This window comes from Balaenoptera borealis, assembly GCF_965194805.1.
Source record: "Balaenoptera borealis genome assembly, chromosome: 16".
Classification (NCBI taxonomy): Eukaryota; Metazoa; Chordata; class Mammalia; order Artiodactyla; family Balaenopteridae; genus Balaenoptera; species Balaenoptera borealis.
The window spans coordinates 36704525-36727800 of NC_138872.1; the positions used below are offsets into that span (position 1 = coordinate 36704525).

Here is a 23276-nt window from a genome sequence, read left to right on the forward strand (position 1 = left end):
AGCAAATGTTCTTTTCTGACCCCTTTGTCAAATTGCTATTTTCTACTTGGTGTCATAAGTAAAAAATTTGGAAAATTTTGTATAGTGGAAAAGATAACCAGCAACTTTGCTGTTCATCTCGATAAGTGAACTCCAGGTTCCAGGCATTTAAAATCAATATTATTTTCTTCTCTGTGTTTCATGTCATGTCAGATATTCCATCATCTTCTGGCAAGGCCCGTGGCTGATTTTCTTCTGGCCTTTCTGTGAGGGGAGGGAAGAATCACACAATCCAACACTTCTCCAAGTGATCAGTATTTAATGATGACCCAAGGCTATCAAGAAAGTAGATTTATTATTAAATGTTCCTACTTATTTTTAGTCAAGTGCAGTATATTTTACTGTTCCCCATGGATGACTCATAAACCATGTCTTAGCAGGCAAATCGGAGTAAGGGGTGCTGAATAATTCAGTAGGAACTTTAAATCAGTGTAGACACAATGTCTGCTTTTTATTCTTTTTTTAAAAAAATGTTTTTCTGGACTATCCACTTTCTCTGTACAATAGTTTTATTATCCTTAAAAAAATAAGTCATTGTTTATCAGCTGGATTATAAATTGTCCCTATGAAGAATTAGGTACTTAGTGAAAATAAACACTTGATTTAAGAGTCCAAAAGAAAAAAAAAAGAACAGAGCTTAGAAGTTATTTGTTCTATATTGTAAGTTCCAAGAATGATTTCCTCTGTATTAAGTGGTATAAATGCCATACATTTGATTTTACAAAGACTTTAGATGGCATTGGGTCCTGGGACAGCTAACATAGTATGTGGGCTACTCTTCCATCCCCACACCTGTTAGGACTTGATTGGACCTGGTGTCCCACATGTCACCAGGTTGTTTGATTGTTATCTTTGTGTTAGGCTTGCCCTTTTCCCAAAGAGAGAATTCTTGTGTATTTCATGCTATCCTCTCCTAAAACTAAAAACATCCCACTCTAGCAACATTCAATTGTTGGATACCTTTTATGATGAGTATTTTTTTATATTGCAGTGAAATCGGGTTCTTTTATAATGTCTTCCCGTATTTAAAATGGGGACTATCTAGACCCTGGCATCTGAACCTTTCTGGTTTCATCTTGAAAGCCTGCTTTATTTTGCCATGGTTCCAACAGTGGGCTGTACATTAGTTCTAAGTGGGTTTTTTAGGACTATTACATCCACAGTAGGCATTCAGAATATATTTTAATCCCTGTAATGGCAAAAGGTGTATTTTAGATTTCTCTTATTTATGTGACATTCAACTTAGCCTTTTATCAGTGTTAAAATAGGAAATATTTATAGAAAACAAAATGAGATGAATTATCTTCATTCTTAAATTTCTAGCTTCAGAATGACTCTTCGTAAAGAGGAATTTATTAACTTAGTTAAACCAAAGGCTGTCTTCAGTTTTCATGAAAAGAAAGAAAACAACCCTTGATACCTACTGCCCTGTTTTATTTCAGTTTGGAAGGTATACTCTTTTTTGGGGGAAATTTACCTAATGTTGGGGTGCTTTCTTGCCTTCTGAATGACTTGAAATTGTTTTTATTAAATATTGATTATGTACAGAATTGATAACATCAATGTCAGTTATGAAGCTCACCAAACTTTAAGCTGACTTCTCTTTATTTTTACTTCTATTTTGGAGCCTTACACGCTACCCTTAACTTCTTTCACACCTGGAGATATATATGCTGTGCCATTATTAGCATCTTTTTTCTAGGGCTAAGACCTCTGCTCTAGGGCTGCTGCAATGCTCTTTAGGAACAAATATACTTCTTGCTTATTAAACTGTGCAGTTATTTTAAATACTTAAGTGTTATAGAAACTCTTATCTGAGGTACAAAAACAACAATAAGAATCCGGTTTCATATTTTCTTAGGGCCCATTCATACATCACAAGATTCTTGGCTTGGGCTTTCCTAAGCAGATCTGAGGTGGGATTTTTACACAAGTGTTTCATTAAGGCAGTGCTCCCAAGAGAACTAGGGAGTTGGGGAAGGTAAGGGAGAAGGAGGGAGCCAAGCAGAGGGGTGGTTCGGGCAATGTCTCTGCCTCAGCCTGATCCCTGGGGGAGCTCTGGAGTGTAATTGCTCCTGAGAATCTGTTCCTTCTGCCCAAGGTAAGGAGCTGGGCTTTCCCATCCCTGCCTCAGCCATTGGCTGTGGGCTGGTGGGAGAGGGGCTGTAAACTGGGGAGCACTTCACTCTGCATCTGCAGGTGAAGCAGCTCTAGAAGTTGAAGGCTGTTCCTCTTAAGAAATTTGCAAGTGCCATCTTTAGAAGCAAAACACACAAAAGCTGGGAGGTGGGCACGCAGGACAGTTAAAAGGTACCCAGTGATATCTGAACAAGACACTGGAATGTCTTCTCTACCTAGACACCTGTTCTCTCACTCACTTCCTCACTCATGCAGGCACATTTTTCATCCCTTAGGCCTTTTCCCGGTGCAAGTTTACATACTTTTGGAAGCTGTATAAATTCATTTCCTTCCCTTGAATAGGTCCTAAGTTACTGCTTCAAATACCTAAGTCCTAAAGTGATTGCACCTAGGTAATTTTCAGTGAGTGAGACACCTAGGTAATTTTCAGTTAGTAGAATTGCTACATATATTAGGGTTAAAAAATAAATAAAATCTGAAATTTCAAAGCTTTCCTTATATGAATTTCATCATGGATAATGATTTCAGTGCCCTGAAAAAGAGGCAAGGATACTGTGTGACTGGATGGTTGGCACTTATTCTTGCTAGAAACATTTCCAAGCATAAATATTAACTCTGTTATTTTTCATTCTCACCCCTTTTAACCATCCTTTTAAATTTTATATCCAAACATTTCACCTTTGCCTTAAAAGTATTTTCCTAAAACTTTTATGGAAATATATGGTGTTTCCTTGGGCACCTTCAACTCGGTATAGCACAGACGTTTGGTCCAATAGAAACAGCATGTGAGCAGCATGAAAAATTTTAAATTTTCCTATAACCTCATTTAAAAAGAAAAAAAAAGAGGTTGTGATAACAGGCTGAACTGGAGGCTGGGAAGTCCAAGATCACACTTGAAATTAATTTTAACAATATATATTTTAGCCCAGCATATCCTAATTCTTATCATTTCAACATTCGACATTATTAATTATATTTTACCTTTTTTTAAAAGAATTTTCATCTGTGTATATTTCATATTTACAACAGATCTCAGTTCAGACTAGCCTTATTTCAGGTGGTCAAAACCACCTTTGGCCAATGGCACTGTATTGGACAGTGCAACTTCAGAATGTTATAGAAAAACTCTAGTAAGAGGCTTACTTCCTTTAGATAAGACTTTTTGTCAGCACTTTTGAATCTCCCAGCTTGGTAACCCCATTCAATAAAGAAGTGAGGTGGCATTGTTGTCCAAAGAAAGTGAGCTGATCTGTCCTTGATGAGCCATTGCTGCTTCCATTTGGGACTTAATGCCCTGTAGGCATGAATTATGATTAAAATGATTGGGTTTGGCAGCTATGATATCACTGATAACCTTAAGGAGTGCAGAATTATAGGGTCACTTTTTGGAAGAAACTGGGTCTTGAATGAAGGGTAGAATGTAGAAAGATTTTGAAAAGGAAAAGAGGGCATCTTAGGCAGTGGAAAAAAGTTATATATGTATGTATATAATGTGTTGCGGGAGAAGGTTCTGGAAGAGTTTGGGTACTTGCATGTAAACTGATGAGGCTGAAGTACTAACTACACAATAAGAAAGGTAGGTAGTGGCTAGTTTGATACCAGGTTTGAAGACTTGGATTGTGCAGCGTATGAAGTGAGGCATCATCAGGACCCAGTTTATATGCTGGGGTCTGTTTTAGTTATTTATTGTGGTGTAAGGAATCACTCCAAAATGTAGTGGCTTGAAACAAAAGCAGCCACCTTTTCACCTCTCACATTTTCTGTGGGTCAGGGGTTCCAGAAGGGCTTCGTTGTGCTGTTCTGGCTTGGGGTCCCTCAGGTAGTTGCATTCAAATGGCATCTGAAGCTGAAAGAACAAGAGGCTGGAGCAGCTGGAAGCTGGCTGGGCGCTCTCTCTCCATATAGTCTCAGGATTCTCCATAATGTCTCTCTTCATGGGAAACTGTGGGCTTCCTCACAGCATGGTGGCTTCAGGGCAGCTGGACTGCTTACGTGGGCTCCAGTGTGATTATTCCTCCTGACAAGTGAGACGCAGATCTTCTTTATGACGTAGCCTTAACAATCATGCTGCATCATTTCCATCACATTATTTGGTTACTGGTGAGTCACAAGTCTGTCCAGTTTCAAGGGAAGGAGACATAAATACCCACCTCCCAGTGGGAGAGTGTTAAAGTCATATTGTATGAAGAGAATGTTGGAAGAACTTCTGCCACAGGGGCCCTCTCCAATGCCACTGCTGTACGGACCTTGCCCCCTGTAGCCATACTCTGGGCATGTTCTCGCGTGAACACACCATTCATTCCTGGGTACACTTCTGCACAGTGGCTCCTTTTCCCTCCCTTACCTGGTAAGCTAGACTGGGCAGCCCTTAAGACAATCTGAAGTCTTCTGTTTAGACAGTGACTGGTCAGTACTGGCCTGCCATCCACTTTTTATTATCTTCACTTAATCTTTACTATTAGAGGCATCCCCAAGGTGTGGGCATGGCCCAGCCTCAAATGTTCTCCTCCTTTTCTTGATTTGTGGAATAATTGAGAGATGAGAGCAAAACCAAAGAGAAGGAAGAATTTTCTAACCCATTACACCCTTTGCCAGAAGGACACCCCTCTACCACGTAGGGATGTCCTCTCCATAAGAGGGAATTTTCCACCTGGGACAACGGCAGGGTTTTTCTCACAATCTTTCCATTTCTAGGGTGGCTCTCTGTTGCTCCATTTCTTGGTCTCCATGGCCATCTGGACTTCTTTTCCCGAGGTGATTAGAAGGATGGAAGAAGGGTATGGGGCCAGCACCATGACTTTTGTAAGATAACTTTCCTAACCATTGCCAAGGCCAGAATTCTGCCAAATCCTGTTCCTCCCAGTTTTCATAGGAAGATCTCCATCCTTTGCCAGAATCTCAAATTTATCTGAATGTGGGGCTTGAAACTAGGCGTGTGATGAGCTTTCACTTACTTTCTTCTCCCTCTTTCCTCTTGCTGAGTCACAACTTTTAACTAGAAAAGATTTAAAATGCCAGCAGTATAAGAGTTTAGAGGTAAAGTGTATTGAACTCTGCAACGTATTTACTGTGAAATACATTTAAAAAAAAAAAAAAGAATTGATGGTGAGAGACCTGGATAAAAGGCTAGATATTCAAAAAAGCTAGGTGGTGGGAATATGGTTGTTCACTGTAAAAAAAAAAAAAAAGAACTTTCAACTTTTCTTTATTTTTAAAATAAAATACTAGAGAAGAAAAGCATAAACCATGCAATTATAGTGTGATACCTTTGGGAAAATAATGTCAGTTTTCTACTTCAGTAGATGCTGAAGGCTTATCCTGTTTTTCAGGCCAAAGAAAATTTCAGAAGTTTATATTAGCAAAGTTATTTGTCCTTTCTTGTTTCCTGAAAGATTTGAAGAAACTGGAAAAGGTCTAACAGTCCAGTATAGAAAATTTTAGCTGTTGCCCTTATATTTTTTAGTTTCTTCAACCAGGCTTTTCACATGAAGCTTGTGAGTATGCTATTTTTGAAATCATCATGACATTAAAATTGCTTTTGTGTGACATTTCCCAAGAGCCCTTGTGTGGTTGTGTCAGCAGGAACTTCTTATTCCAAAGACAGAATTTCTCGTCTCCACATGTGTTCCACACTCCCCTATTTTGAATTGGGCAGCCTGAATCTTTTCCAGATCTGAAACGTGGATTTTTTTCCCCCGTACAATGGAAAGGTTTGCGTTGTTTGGTCTGTTTCTATAAAAGGGAGAAAAAAATAAATCCAGTTTAGTTCCCGGATCCTTTTTATTTTATCATTTTTTTTTTTGGATTTGTCAATAAAATGTTGAAATTGTTGCATTTGAAAAGTCCTTGCCTACTTTTTTGAAATGAACAGAGGAGCAGGCATTGTATCTTCACTGTCCTCAGGTGGGAAAGGGCAGCTTGCTGAGGCCTGAGGGCTAAAATAAAGCCTCCCAGGAAAGGAACCAGCCGGTGACCTTGGGCAGTGACCACCTTGCAGATCAGCTGCTTCGTTCCTTGCCATACTTTGTAGCCTGTGGGGGAAATCAAGTGTCACACACGCAGGAAGAGAGCAGTTTGAGTAGGACTCCAGTGGCTCTGCCGGTAAAAGTGCTGATGTGATCTACTGACCCTTCCCGTATGGCTGCAGGCCATGTGCTTTTACAGTGGGCATGCAGGGAGCAGAGAGAAGGCACTACTCTTATAAAAAATAAGCAGCAAGAAACTGATGCAATGGTAGTATTTTGTATACTCCTCAAATGATAATACAGCAGTATGGAATTTGGATAGATGCAGTGCATTTTCTCATTGGAGATGTTTGAGAGCCCTTACTGAGCTAATAGAAAAATGAAAGTCACACCCACTTCTCCAAGCAATTAGAAGTGTACTGGAAAACTGGAGGTTGCTCCTGGTGACTTTTATAATTTATCACCTGGCTCAATGCATTATGCTGTAGGAGGAAGAATGTGAGCTCTGAAGCCTGGGGCTTGGTTTTCCCATCTGGAAAGTGAGCACAGCGTCACCAATTTCACTGAATTTTGAAAGTCTTTACAAGGAGATGTTGCATACGTAGGACCTGTCTTACTGTAGATAATATGTACCTTCCCATTTTTCTTTCCCAGGGATGTTTGTAAGGCTCCAAACTACTTTCTTCTTTGTATGACATTTCCCAAGAGCCTTTGTGTGGTTGTGACAGCAAGAACTTATTCCAAAGATAGAATTTCATGTCCCCACACATGTTACATACTCTCCTATTTTGAATTGGGCACCCTGAATCTTTTTCAGACCTGAAATATGGATCTTTTCCCCTTACAATGAAAATGTTCCCGTTGTTTTGTCTGTTTCTGTAAAAGCGAGAAAAAAAAAAAAAAGCAAATCCAATTTAACTCCCTGGCATTGGAGATGTTAATTCGCCTCTTTCTTCTCCTTGGTAACCCTCTGCTCTTTCTCTTGTACAAATGTAAAGGAATGAAGAGTCTGCAAAGGATTGACCTTGAGGAGCTTCAGGTACCACATTGTCCTTCCTTTAAGAAACTTCTACCTCGTGGTCCTCATGGTGCCCTGCCTTCAGGGACTTTACAAAGGGCCATTTCTGTGGATTCTAGACTCTTCTGTTAGGACACCATCCCCGGATTGAACCACCTCCTTTTCCTTTGTTCATGCCATCTCTGCGTCTTTCCTCTGAGCACATCTGCTGGCACCCGTGCCCCTCCTGGTGCTTATTTCTGCTGTTCCCAAGGCTTTGGTCTTAGCTAAAAACCTGCGCTGCTTTGCCTGCCTTGTCTTTCTTCTTCCTTCTGCCTTTTTAAAAAACATGAAGTGAAATTCACATAACAAAAATTAACCATTTTAAAGTGAGCCATGCAGTGTCCTTTAGCACATCCACAAACTTGTGCAACCACTACCTCTACCTAATTCTAAAAATTTTCATCACCCCCAAAGAAGCCCCTACCCATTAAGCAGTTGCTCCCCACTTTACCCTTCCTCAACCCGTGGCAACAGCCAATCTGCTTTCCATCTCTATGGATTTACCTATTTTGGATATTTCATATAAATGGAACCATACAACCCTTGACCTTTGCTTTTTTTCACTAGGCGTAAAGTTTTTAAGAGTCTTCCATGTTATAGCATGTGTCAGTGTTTCATCCCTTTTTATAGCTGAATAATAATGTCCATTGTATGTATATACCACAATTCATTTATCCATTCATCCATTAATGGACATTTGGGCTGTTTTCATCTTTTGGCTATTGTGAATAGTGCTGCTATGAACATGTGTATACGTGTATTTGAGTCCTTCTTTTCAGTTGTTTTGAGGATGTACCTAGGAGTGGAATTGCTGGGTCATATACTAATTCTATGTTTAACTTTTTTTTTTTGATAAATTTATTTTATTTTTTTATTTTTGGCTGTGTTTGGTCTTTGTTGCTGCGTGCGGGCTTTCTCTAGTTGAGGTGAGTGAGGGTTACTCTTCATTGTGGTGCACGGGCTTCTCACTGTGGTGGCTTCTCTTGTTGCGGAGCACAGGCTCTAGGTGTACAGGCTTCAGTAGTTGTGGCACGCAGGCTCACTAGTTGTGGCACATGGGCTTAGTTGCTCCATGACATATGGGATCTTCCTGGACCAGGGCTCAAACCCACGTCCCCTGCATTGGCAGGTGGATTCTTAACCACTGTGCCACCAGGTAAGTCCCTATGTTTAACTTTTTGATGAATTACAAAACTGTTCTCCACAGTAGCTGCACCATTTTTCATTCCCACCAGCAATGTACTTGAGTTCCAGTTTCTCCACATCCTTGCCAACACTTATTTTCTTTTTCTTTTTATTAAAGCCGTCTAATGAGTATGAAATGGTACAACATGTGGTTTTGATTTGCATTCCCTGTTGACTAATGATGTGCATCTCTTCATGTGGTTGTTGGCTGTTTGTATACCTTCTTTGGAGAAATGTCCGTTCAAGTTGTTTACCCATTTTTTAAGTGGGTTGATTGCCTTTTTGTTATTATATTGGAAAAGTTTTTTTTTTTAATATATTCTGGATACTTGATCTTTATCAGGTATATGACTGGCAGAGACCTCTCATTTTATAGATTGTCTTTTCACTTTCTTGATAATGTCTTTTAATGCACACAAGTTTTTAATTTTGATGAAGTTGAATTTCCCTATTTTTTATTATTGTTGCTTTTGCTTGCATGTCAAATATAAGAATCCATTGCCAAACCCAAAGTTAGGAAGATTTACCCCTGTATTTTCTTCTAAGAGTTTTGTGGTTTTAAGCTCATATTTATGTATTAATTCATTTTGAGTTAATTTTTGACTTTGATGTGAGGTAGGGATTCAACTTCATTCTTTTGCATGTGGATATCCAGTTGTCCCAGCACCATTTATTGAAGAAATTGTTCTTTCCCCATTGAATGATCTTGGCATCCTTGTCAATCAATTGACCATGATGTATAAGTTTATTTCTTGACTCTCAATTCTACTCCATTGTTCTATATGCCTGTCCTTTTCCCAGTACCACATTGTTTGGATTCCCATGTCTTTGTAGTAAGTTTTAAAATCATCAAGTATGAGTCTTTCAACTTTGTTCTTCTTTTCTAGTATTATTTTGGCTATTCAGGGCTCCTCCTCCTTTTGCTTTTATTATCATTTTGTCCTGTAGTGATTCTGGAACTGTGGTACTGCACCTCAAGAGAAAGCAGCAACCCAGTGAATAATCATATAGTTGCATGGTAGTTTATTATAGGTGCACTGGACTCCAAACACTTCTCTTGCTTAAGGTCACTCCCTCAGAACCGTGATGAGAACAGTGTTGTAGTATTCAAAGCAAAGCCACTGCACAGGCTGTTGGGTTAAAGCCACTTGTTAGAATTCCAAGGGAGGGAGAGGTCAGAGAGAGTAGAAGAATGAGAAAGACTCCACGTGTCATTGCTGGCTTTGAAGATGGAGAAAGATGAGCCAAGGGATAGGGATGGCCTCTAAAAGCCTAGAACAACCCCAGCCAACAGCATGCAAGGAAATCAGGACCTCAGTCCTACAAGCACAGAGAACCAAATTCTGCCAGCAAACTGAATGAGCTTAGAAGTGAATGTTCTCCTAGAGACTCTGAAAAGGAATTCAGCCCTGCCAGCATCCTGATCTTAGCCTTGTGGACACTGAGCAGAGAGACCAGTCAACCGTCCTAGATTGTGACCTACACAACTGCAAAGGTGAAGTTTACCTTTGAACACCTAAGAAAAAGTGGATATCGTAAGCATCATATAAGGATATCTTGGTTATTTTTTTAAAAAGAAGCTGAATATTGCAGTGTATAATGTATTATTTAATAGATTATTTTTTATTAAATAAATATATACTGAGTTTATTCTTGTAACAAATGAAAACAAAAGAATTCCAAGGGAGCCTTTCGGGAAAGAGCAAACATGTGACCTTCCCCATTTGTTGTGATGACTAGTACTGTTCTCTGGTTTATGCGTGTGTTCAGTTGTGTTAGTCATTGTCTTCAATTATGTAGACAATTAAAAAAAAAAACAAACCCTTCTCTTATATAAGGGAAAGCTGTGACATAGGCATCAAAATCAGGAAGAAGTCAGAAGGTGGAGAGAGAGTGAGGAGGAAGACAGGTGATTTTGCCGGGATTGGTTGCTGGGATAAGTCACATTTTTTTCCAATATATTTGACCTCTGGTCCATTCCTTTGAGAGTAGTGGGGACTGTGTAGGTTTTTCCTTTTGTAAATAACTCTTATCTGTAAATGCTTAGCAACTATTCTTTAACCATTTCCAGATGGCCTTAGAGTCCTCATCTAATTCAAGCTGAAAGATGGTTCCTGGGAGATGAGAGAAAGTTGCTTTAGCCCCTAGACACTTTGAGGATGGGAAGAGACACATGTGTTTTCTACCTGACCCTCATTAGAACAGAGTAGGAAACAGCTACATATGTGTTTGTGTATATGCGTGTATATGTATTAAACACTTGAGCAGTGAATGAAAACATCCAAATAACTGTACAGGGAGAACTACTTAGATGAGACTGATTAAACAAGTAGCAGGAAATTGATTAAGGCAAAGGACCCAGGGCCACCTATGAGTGTAGGAGATAACTTCTGGGCCTGGGCAGGGCCTCCTGAAAGAGGCTTTTTTCTGTGTAGGTGAAACAAGGGCTTTTCTTACCTTCCCAGCTAGGTTAGGAGAAGAAGTTTGGGGAGACACGTATACTACGGCTCCTGGGACCTTTATGCACTGAACAGGAACATCTAGAAGTATAGTCACCCCTGGGTAGAGGACCAGGTGGGAGCCCTTGTCTGTGAGAACTGAGAAGCCGATACTTGAGGGACAACAAGTGTCACCAGACCTGACTCTGGGACCAACCAGAACTCATCATTGACTGTGGTCAGTATAGCTTGGTCTTCAGGGTTTGGCAGGAGCTTATAGCATTGCTGTGAGGATACAGTTCTCATCTGATACAGACAAACAAACTACCACCAACACCTACCCCATGCTCTTACAGGGTGCCTGACACACAATAAGTGCTTAATTATTGAGAGTCATTATTTTTATTAAATATACCAAAGGGTGGTTCTGACAGTTTGCTCCATGGAGAAGCCCTTGGCTAGGATTTCTGGGATAAGTGTAGACTGTCGCCTGCTGTCTGATGCATTCACTGTGATCCTGCATTTCCTATGGGAGCGGAAGGGCTAGCAATAGTAAAATCCCATTAAACAGGTACAACAATAAACTCCTCTACTTAGATGTGTGCTTTCAAATCAGTTATGAGAGTAACTGTCTGCCATTTTCAGCTGCTAAGACAGACCCAGAAATTCTGCAAACAAAGGAAGGGCTTTAGGATGCTGTGCCACCTGCAAAAGGGCCTATGTCCCCTGCCTGTGCTCACTGCCTTTCAGGGAGGTTACCATTCGGTGGGGAAGTGCAGGAGCTAAAGTTCACACTGCAAGAAGACCTACCAGATGTCAGCAGGGATCCCCTCTCAGGATGGCATGGAGGTGGAAATGTTACTTCCTTAATTTATTTTATATTTCTCTCCCCAAAGTGGCGAGCTTATATGTTACTTTACTTGTTATCTAAAAAATTTATTTTACAACAAATATGGATTCTTCATGTTTAAAACTTTTTTCTTTTAAAATTTCTGTTTACCTAATTTTTTAAAAAATTGAAATATAGTTGATTTGTGATATTATATTAGTTTCAGGTGTACAGCACAGTGATTCCAGTCTTTATAGATTATACTCCATTTAAAGTTGTTGTAGGGCTTCCCTGGTGGTGCAGTGGTTAAGAATCCACCTGCCAATGCAGGGGACACAGGTTCGAGCCCTGGTCTGGGAAGATCCCACATGCTGCGGAGCAACTAAACCTGTGCGCTACAGCTACTGAGCCTGACCTCTAGAGCCTGCGAGCCACAACTACTGAGCCTGTGTACCACAACTACTGAAGCCCACGTGCCTAGAGCCCATGCTCTGCAACAAGAGAAGCCACTGCAGTGAGAAGCCTACGCACCTCAACGAAGAGTAGCCCCCGCTCTCTGTAACCAGAGAAAAGCCTGCACGCAGCAACAAAGACCCAATGCAGCCAAAAAAAAAAAAATTTCTTTTAATTAAAAAAATAAAGTTATTGTAAAATATTGGCTATATTCCCTGTTCTGTGCAATATATCCTTTCAGCTTTTTAATTTTGTACATAGTAGTTTGTACCCCTTTACCTGTCTTGCCCCTCCCTCTACTCCTCTCTCCGCTGGTAGCAACTAGTTTTTTCTCTATATCTGTGAATCTGTTTCTATTTTGATATGTTCATTCATTTGTTTTATTTTTTAGATTCCACATGTAAGTGATAACACACAGTATTTTTCTTTCTCTGACTTATTTCACCAAGTGTAATACCCTCCAGGTTCATCCATGTTGTTGCAAATGGCAAAATTTCTTTTTTATGGCTGAGTAGTAGTTGATTGTATACACACACACACACACATACACACACACCACATCTTCTTTATCCATTCATCTGTCAATGGACACTTAGTTTGCTTCCATATCTTAGCTAGTGTAGATAATGCTGCTATGAACATTGGGGTGCATGTATCTTTTTGAATTAGTGTTTTCATTTTCTTTGGATATGTGCCAGGAGTGGGTCAAGACTTTTTTTGAAGGGTTTCCTGCCTTGATTAAGACAGGAATTATCAGAGTGATTGTCAGGGAAAAAAGCTGGGAAATTTATTGTACACTTTTCTCCCATAGGCAGTGTGTTAGTCTGCTAGATCTGCCATAACAAAATATCACAGACCGGGTGGCTTTAACAACAGAAATTTACTTTCTTACAGTTCTGGAGGCTGAGAGTCCAAGATCAAGGTGTCATCAGGTATGGTTTCTACTAAGGCTTTTCTCCTTTGCTTGAAGATGGCCATTTTTTTGCTGTATCCTCATGTAATCTTTTCTCTGTGCACACACATCCCTGGTGTCTGTCTGTGTGTCCAAATTTTCTCTTCTTATAAGGATACCAGTCAGATTGGATGAGGGCCCATCCTAAGAGCCTATTTCTAATTTAATTACCTCTTTAAAGGCCTTATCCCCAAATACAGTCACATTGTGAGGTACTGGGAGTTAAGGCTTCAACATACGAATTTTGGAGGAGACACAGTTCAGCCCAAACCAGGCAGCATAGGGGTAAAGGAGAACATAGATAAGTAGGAAATAAGAGCCAGAAAAGTGGGTCAAAAGTCAGGGCCATGGGGAATAAGGAGAAGTTGTAGGAGGGGACTCTATGCACTGCTAATGGGAAAGAAACTATTTCCCTAGCTGATTAGTGTATCAGTTAGCTTTTGCTGCATAACAGACTACCCCAGAAATGTCCTGGCTTAAACCACCAACCATTTATTTAGCTCACAATTGAGTGGATTGTCAGTTTGGACTGCCCTTAGCTGGAAAGTTCTACCGATCTCAACTGAGCTCACTTAAGTATCTCTGGTCAACTGTTGGGTATACTGAGGGCTGGCTGGTCAAGAATGGCCTTAGCTGGGATGGCTTATTTCTCCTCTATGTGTTTCTTGCCTTCTAGCAGGCCAGTTTGGGTTTCAAAGAGAGAGAGAAAGAGCAAAAGAGAGAGTGTGAATGAGTACAAAAGCCATACCATCATTTCTTCCACACTCTGTTTGTCAAAGGAAGTCACAGACCAGCCCAGATTTAAGAGATGGGGAAATGTACCCTTTCGGGTGAATGGCTTTGAGAGAAGGATTATTTAACTATGCAAATTCTGTGGCCTGTTATATTTTATATTCATAATAGACTTGCCTGTGTTCATAATCAGAAAATAACAACCTGGAAAGGAATCACTAGGGCATTTATTTATGAGTGGTGGTTCTTTATTCCCAAATTGGGATGAATAGTTTAATCAGAATATTTATTTCAACCATGGGTGTCTTACTTTCCTGCATGGCTTGGTCCAGCCAGTTCACTGGGAGAGATCCCAGTCAGGAGAATGCAGAGTGATAGCTCAATTTTCTTCTCTTATCCTACTTAGAATGTAGCCTCTGGAAGTAAGGTAATCTAGTGGAAACCTCCAGCTGTTATCTCATGGAGACAGGCCTCATGAAGCTGTAACGGGAGAACAGGATCTCTGGGGTCTTATGTAGAGAGACTGTTGAGAAAATTCAAACCTAACACCTTATATGGAAGAATATGCTTCATATAAACTCTCATAGAAGAGAGTTATCTCCTTGTCACGCGACTTACTAGTCCTTTGTACCCACATGGGGCTCTGTTAAGGGAATCCTCTTTCTAATTAGTTCCGTATTTCATATTAAAAAATCATGCTGTGTATAGCAGCTGTTCCTTAGCTCATTGTGAGATGGCTCCGTACACTGAATTCCATGGAGATGCAGAAGAACATGATGGTATCTTGTGGGGCAGAGAAAGGAAACTGGTGTGTAAAGTCTGAAATGTTCAATATTAAAGTTTTATATCTGGAAAATAAACATATTTTTAGTGCATTCACACAGAACTGTTTGGCAGATTCTTACAAAGTTCAGCATACACTTACCATATGCCTCTAGCATTTTCATTCCTAGGTTTTTTTCCCTGAGAGAATGAAAATATATCCACACAAAGATTGTAAATGAATGTTCATAGCAGCTTTAGTTATAATAACAGAAACTGGAAAGAAAACAGGTATCCACCACATTAATGGATAAACAAATTATGAAGTATGCATACAATGGAATACTGCTTAGTAATGAAAAAGGAGCAAGTTACTGGTACAAACAACAACTTGAGTGAATCTCAGAAACATCCTGCTGTGTAAAGAAGTGATACATAAAAGGATACATGCTGTGTTATTTCATTTATAGGATGTTCAAAACCGGCCAATCTAATCTGTCATGACAGGAAGTAGATAGATGATTGCTTGTGGCTGGCATGTGTGTTGGGTAGGGTGTGGGGTTGAGGATGGCAGAGGGGCCTGGAGGAACTTTTGGGTTGATGGAAAAGGTTCCAATATCTTGAGTGTGGTGCTAGTTACGTGGGTGCATTGTACTATATATAATGTAACCCTCAATAAATTGAGCTATTTGGGGGGGAGGGGGTTGTCCATGTTTCTCAATACATATATGACATTAGGGCAATATCATGAAAAATTTTTTGATCAACAAAAGGGGACATATGTTTGAAAAGGTTAAAGATTAAAGCTTTCTAGAAGTTACCATTAGCCTAGGCTTTTTCTTAGATTTAGTTGTCTCTAAATTGTCCATTGTTAGAAACAGAGCGTAAGAACAAGTAAACTGCTTAGACTTTCCATCATATGTAGATCTGGCCCATGTGACTAAGCCAAAATCTTTTTAATTGGACCAGATTTTTGAAATTCTTTACCAGAAGTGTGGGAAATTCATTTATACAGTTGAGCTATGTTAGCTACTGCTGGGTGAAGTTAATAAGTCATTTTCAATGTTTGATGCAGTGCAGAGGAATAAAGATCGGGTTTATGTTTCATAGATCATATGTTCATGTCAATCAGTTCTCATTGTTTGATGAAAACAGAGTGCTTTAAAAGTGGGTAAATGTTTTATGTGTACTATACAAGTTCCAGAGTGGAAAAAAGAATATAAGTACAAGAGTCAAACAGTCCCTTAAAATCATGTGGAAGTGTCCAATCTAACCATGCAGAACCTGCTGTTAAAATCCTGTTTTGGCTTGTTCACTCTCTGATTGTTTAAAAGATAGAGCTGAGAGAAAAATATGTTTGTCATATGTTTATTTGGCTTCAATGCTGGATGTAACTTAGTAAGAGCAACTTCTTTTCTTTTATCATCAAAGGATTTTTAAATTCCCAGATGTCATTCATGCCCCAGAGTGCTAGAGACAGTGATTTATGTTGTCAAAGGCTGGTGATACTAAAATGGAAGCAGTTTTTGTTTTGCTTCTTAGTCAGATTGTAGTCTGTTTGGATTGACTAAAATGTATTTCATTTTAGTTTTGTTTTGATAATTCAGAAATGGGTTTCAGATTTCATATTTTTAATACCATAATATTAAATGATAAAGAAGCTGACCCAGAAAAACTTTTTAATTCCCTCCTGATTAGTGTTTTCTAAATGGTCATTTTTTTGGCGTTTTATGTCTGTGATTAATTAATTCATTCATCAGGTATTTATCAAATGTCTAACATGTACCAAACATTTTTCTAAGCACTTGGAAGAAAGCAGTGATCTTAGAGAGGAATACTTTCTGGTAGAAAGGAAGAGAGATAATAAAGAAGTGAATAGGAGAGCAGTCCAAGTTTAAGAAGACCTTAAGCTCACTTCCTCCCACAGACATGTTGAGTCTACACCTACAAACAGAGCAATTCTCTTGAAGAAGATCCGAGGGCTGACTGAACACTTACTGCACGTAGAAGGACACAGAGAAATAGGTAGGAAAGATGGAGACACAGTATCCATAAGAACACCTACCCTGAAGCAGCAACCTGCAGTAGGGAGGGATATTGCTGAGGGGCCCAAGTTCAGACTCGACCCCCCCACCCCCCACCCTGGGACACAGTGAAAAAGCAGCAATATAAAGGGCACCCAGACTATACTAGAAGGAAATCCATTTATTAAATCTAGTTCTGTTAGAACTAATAAATGAACTTAATAAAATTGCTGGATACAAAATTAATACACAGAAACCTGTTACATTTCTATACACTAATAACAAATTATCAGAAAGAGAAATTAAGAAGACAACCCATTTACAATTGCACCAAAAAGAATAAAATACCTAGGAATAAATTTAACCCAGGAGGCAAAAGACTTTAGGACAGTGGGGAAACTATAGGACATTTAGGAAAGAAATTGAAGATGACACAAATAAGTGGAAAGATATGTTGTTCTCATGGATTGGAAGAATCAAATATCATTAAAATGTTCATGCTACCCAAAATAATCTACAGATTCAGTTCAATCCCTGTCAAAATATGAATGACATTTTTCACAGAACTAGAACAAATAATTGCTAAAATTTGTAGGGAGCCACAAAAGACCCTGAATAGTCAAGGCAGTTTTGAGAAAGAAAAATAGAAATGCAGGAATCATGCTCCCAGACTTGAAACTATACTATGAAGTTATAGTAATCAAAACAGTATGATACTGACACAAAACAGACACACAGATCAATTGGAACAGAATAGTGAATCCAGGAATAAACCCACATTCATATGGTCAATTAACCTATGACAAAGGTGGCAATAATAAACAATGGGGAAAAATAGTCTTTTCAATAAACAGTATTCAGAAAACTGGACAGCTATACACAAGAGAATAAAACTGGATCACTTTCTTACTCCATATACAGAAATAAACTCCAAGTGTATTAAAGACTTAACTGTAAGACTTGAAACCATAAAAATGCTGGAAGAAAACATAGGCAGTAATCTCTTTGACATTGGTCTTAGCAGTATTTTTTGGATATGTTTCCTTTGGCAAGGGAAACAAAAGCAAAAATAAGTGGGACTACATCAAATTAAGAAGTTTTTGCACAGTGAAGGAAACTATCAGCAAAATGAAAAGGCTACCTACTGAATGGGAAAAGATTTGCATACAATATATCCAGTAAGGGGGTTGATGTCCAAATAAATAGAATACTCATACAACTCAATATCAAGAAAACAATCTGATTAAAAAATGGGCAGAATACCTGAATAGACATTTTTCCAAAGAATACATACAGATGGCCAACAGGCACATGAAAAGGTGCTTAACATTACTAGTCATCAGGGAAATGTAAATCAAAACCACTATGAGATTCCACCTCAGAATAACTATTATCAAAAAGACAAGAAACAGCAAGTGTTGACACGGGTATGGAGAAAAGGGCACACTTGTGCACTGTTGATAGGAACGTAAATTGGTTCAGCCACTATGGAAAACAGTGTAGAGGTTTCTCAAAAAACTAAAAATAGAACTACCATATCATCCAGCAATTCCACTTCTGGGGTGTTTATCCAAAGACAATGAAAACACTAATTTGAAAAGATATATGTATCCCTATGTTCACTGTAGCATGATTTACAATAGCCAAGCTATGGAAGCATCTATGGAAGCATAGATGAATGGGTAAAGAAGATGTGATATATATACACAATGGAATATTACTCAGCCATTAAAAAAGAATGAAATCTTGCCATATGCAGCAACATGGATAGACCTGTAGCATATTATGCTAAGTGAAATAGAGAAAAACAAATACCATATTATTTCACTTATATGAAGTCTAGAAAACAAAACAAATGAACAAACAAAACGAAAGAATTTTGTTTTCTCTGTGAGAAGCAGACTCATAGATACAGAGAAGAAATGGGTGGTTGCCACAGGGGAGGGGGGGCAGTGGGACAGAGAAAATAGATGAAGAGGATTAAGAGATATAAACTCCCAGCTATAAAATACATAAGTCTTGGGATGTAATGTACACATAGGGAATATAGTCAATAATATTGTAACAGCTTTGTATGGTGACAGATGGAAACTGATCTTATTGATGTGATCATTTCATAATGTGTAAAAATATTGAATCACTATGTTGTACACTTGAAACTAAGATAATATTGTATGTTAATTATAACTCAATAAAAAAGGTAAAATATGGCAACAAAAACAAAACAAAAAGAAGTAAACAAATGAAAGAACAAGAAATTTTATGAATGATAGGTATTAAGAAAATAAAATGAGATTTTATGATAGAGGCTGAGTTAGGTGGGGAGGTGAGTCATTTGGATTTCTAGTCAAGGAAGGTCGTACTATGAAAGTAACATTTAAGCTGAGACCCCAGAGTTAAGTAGGAGACAGCTATGTGAAGAAACAGGGGCACAGTGTTTTAGACAAAAGGAACAGCAAGTTGAAAGGTCCTGTGGTAGAGATGAACTCGGTGTGTCCAAATAACAGCGGCCAGTCAGGAGCAAATGGTGGAGGAAGTCAGAGTGATGGGCAGCAGCCAGATGGCATCATCCCCTTTAAAACTTGGTAAGGGGATTTTTACTTTATATATAATATATACGTATATATTATAGATTATATACATATATATTTTTTTAAGAAATAGGATAGACGTGATCCAATTTATATTTTAGAAAATCACTCTTATAGTGGACAATAAATTGGGGTGTGGAGTTGCAGACAAGATTGGAAGCAGAGAAGCCAGTTAGGAGGCTATTGGATTAACATAAGAAAAAAGATTATGATTGTTTAGATGTTAATGCCAGAGATGGTGGTGGAGAGAAGTAGGCTGATTTGGGAATTATTTTGGAAGCGATGCCAGCAGCAGATGAATTGGGTATGGATATTTCGAGGAAAGGAGGCATTGAAGATGACTCCTAAGGTACCAGATTGAAGAATAGGTGAGAAATTTACTGATATGGGAAAAACTAGAGGAAAAATATGGATTTTTAAAAAAATCAAGTGTTCTGCTTTAAATTTTAAAGTTTAATATGCTTAGTAAGTATTCAAGTGGAAATGTCAAGTAAGCAGTTGGATATATGAGTCTGGAGCAGTTGGATATATGAGAACTAGGAATGGAAATATAGGTGTTATGTAAAGCTTTGAGCCCACATGGGATGACCTAGGAAGAGAAGATACACAGAGAAGAGCCCTGGGTCACTCTAACATACAGAAGTTAAGCAAAGCAAAAGAGGTCATGATTGAGGACAGGTAGTTTGTGAGATCAAGGTAAACTAGGAGAGTGTGGAATTGCTGTCTCCAAGAGAAGAAAATGTTTCAAGAAGGAGAGAGTGGTTACTTGGGTCAAAACTGTTGAGATGATTGATGGGGACAGAAAGATGACCGTCAGATTTCCCAATAGGAAGGTCACTGAGGACCTTTACAAGAGGGGAGGATTCTAATTGGAGTGGTCTGAGGAAAGAGAGAGGTGAGAAACTGAAGTCTGTGTATGTGACTCTTTTAAGATGCTGGGTTTGATGCAACATTATCATTGAAAAGAGGCACGAACAGAAGACTCAGACTTGAGTAGACTGTAGGAAAAATCATTTTAGAGAGTAGAGGAGAAAACATACTGAAGAAGGATTATTGGACAACCTTTGAATGTTCATTAGAGGTCTGTGGTCATGAGTGTAAGGTGAAGACTGGTCAGTTTGGCTGTGAGTTTTTCTTCAGCCTAGTTCAATTCCATGACCGCACTGCTTAGTAGAGAATTAGGTGTGACAATGGAATTTAGGATAGGAAAGAAGGGAAGGGAGACCTGGGGACTGTGATGGATAATGAAAGAGTGGTAGAGTCAACAGATGGTAGGTCTCAGTGAGATTTAGAATCGTTGGACTTGAAGTTATAATAGTTGAGAAGAGAACAGTTTATTGGGCAGAGAAGGATGTGGCACATGACTTTTAAAGGAGGTATTGTTGCTGATGATTTCAAGGTCAAGCAAATGCCCTTACACGTGGGTGACTGAAGATATCAGTGGTGGTTGAAGATACCATCTAACGTTAAAAAGTCTTGGCCTCACTTTTTTTGTTGTTGTTGTTAGCCTGTAAATGTTAAAAGGTATTGATCTATATTTTACAGAAAAATTATAATAGTGTCTAACCAACTGATATAAACCAACTCTATTTCTGTAGACCAGACTTCTCCCTTTAATGGAAACATGACTTCCAACAGCCAAAAAACTATACATATTATAGCCTCAGGCATCCAGAAAAATGGACCACTTTCCCAATTCTGTTTTCAAAAATCCCTGGAAGTCAATGAATGGCCTAACATCGATCCTGGGGCTTACACAGGACCGGTCAGCCTTGGTTGACAGAGTTCCCAGATGTAGAGGCAGGTTGTAGGGCTCATGATCCCATAAATGCCACCTACAGATACCAGTTGGCTTACATCATTCAGTGGGTAAGGAAGGCTCAGGCTGGATGTGTCCAGCCTGTTCATGGACAAACTCTCATTGAAGAAGAACGAAGGTAATTTAGCCACCACAGTCACTGTTTTGGGCATCTTTTGTGAGTGGTCTGGAGCTTGTTCCTAACTTACCTTTCTAGTTTAGTTCAGCAGGAAATTTAGCAGGCTGTGATTGCCTCTATCTACTCCAGACCAAATATCTCCATTGCCTAGATGCCTTGGTTTGTCTGTCATTTGTTTGTTTATAAAATCTCTTTATTGAAGTATAACTAACATACAATTAGAAAAGTGCACAAATTATAAGTGCACAGCTCCTTGGATTTTAATGAGGTTAATGCACCGAGGTAACCTGAAAAAGAAACAGCGATTCCCAACACCCCAGGACGCCCCCCTCATGATCCGTTCTGGTCACTATTCCTTCCCTTCCCTGAGGGTAACCTCTCTCCTGACTTCTTACACTGTAGATTAATTTTGTCTTTTAATGTCTTGACGTTTTCACAGGACAGCCTGGTTATGGTGAGCATATATGCTGGATAAAACTAAGAATGTTTAAATGGCCCATAGGTCTGTACGTCCTTCCAAGGCCTGAAATTCTTACTGCTATTTTCCTCCCCCTCCCAAAGCAAGGAGGAATAACCTTCCAGGATAAAAACCGATATTACGCTCAAAGGCTGCTGGTAATTATGTAATGATATAAACTGATAGGACACAGGGTTCCTTTTCTAGTATCCAGGTTTTTCCTTTGGCTTTGTTTTTTGTTCACTTTTTTCAAATATGAGCCTCAGGAACATTTCCTACGAGAGTCCTGCAGAGAACAGCCTATTTAGACCCAGGCTAATTGGACAAGGCAGTGTTTAATCTTTCATTTGTGTGTCCATAAGGGAGACAGCTCTTCTGATAAAGGTAACAGATGCTGACTTAAGTGCTCTTGTGTCCTTCTGCAACAGAGCAGGGCTGGGAGATGTCAGACTCTGAGGCAGGGTTTTCCTGGCCTCGTTTTGAATGGATGGGAGAGGCACTTAGTCCAGACAAGTGGGAGCATTCTACAGGAGTTTCTATGGAAACTAACAATGTCAGATGAGATCAACGGTGGCTGAATGCTGTTTCCTCCAAAGGTGACTTAGGTTATAGAATTTTGGATAAAACTTGGCCTGGAAGAAACAAAAGACTAAGATGCTTTCTTTCATAGGGAAGGACAACAGCATACAGATTTCTCGTTACCTACTGCCACATGTATGTCATCATGATACCTATGTGATAGTTTTTATTCTAGTACCTTCCCTAAATAATTCCTTAATGATGCATTTACTGTGTCAGAAAAATACAGATTGTGGAATAATGGGTTACTCTCCCACATACTCTAAAGAGAGTGAATAAAAAAAGACAAGATAAGAACTTTAAAACATGGTCTTTTCTGTATTATATATTTTTTTCTCACTTTTCTCTACTGTGTTTTATTTATTGGAGTATAACTTACATACTGGAAAATGCATAAATCATAGTTCAAGACTTTTTGTGTGTTTATATGTATATATACCCATATAACCACTTCCCAGATCAAGACATATATGTGTGGGTGTGGTGTGGGTGTATGCTTAAGTGACCTGTAGTCTCTGTATACACACACATGTCTTATCGTCGTCTTTATTAGCTCTGCACAGCTAAGGATCATTTTCTCATATTTCTAACATGGGTCACCATTTACAATTTCTCATGTCCTGTAGTAAAGAATCTACAAAACTCTTTGGGGGCAGCCTCATTTCTAAGCCCTCATATGTTTGCATACCCATCTTACAATTTGGAGTTAATAAGGATCTCCCCTAATTCAGATCAGCAGCCATTGCTAGCCATGCATTATTTACTCATCAAATGCTGACTGAGCCCTTACTATTTATATAACATTCTCCCAGGTATCATCATCTCCAAACGTAAGTCAGATGCAGAATACGCCTTCCTATAGCTTATGGGCTACAGAAGTTAAGCAATGCAGGTAAACAATTACAAATCAGTACAGGAAGTTCTAAAGTGTGTAAAGAAAAGGACAAGCCAGCCAAGCATATGTTTGTTCCAGATCTTGAAGGGAGAAGGGTTTGGGCAGAGGGAGATAATGGAGGCCGAAAGAACAACTAGGATACAGGAAAAAGGAGGTAGTTCTTTGGGCTGCAGCATAAGATAACCAAAGGGAAGTTATAGGAGAAAAGGAGGGTGGAGAAGTTCTGATTAAAATAAGAA

General features: G+C 39.0%; 1 protein-coding gene across 5 annotated transcripts in view; it reads left to right on the top strand.

Annotated features, from left to right (window-relative positions):
• PLCB4 (phospholipase C beta 4) overlaps positions 1-23276 on the top strand; it is a 411772-nt gene that overhangs the window by 157963 nt on the left and 230533 nt on the right. The window lies entirely within an intron of this gene.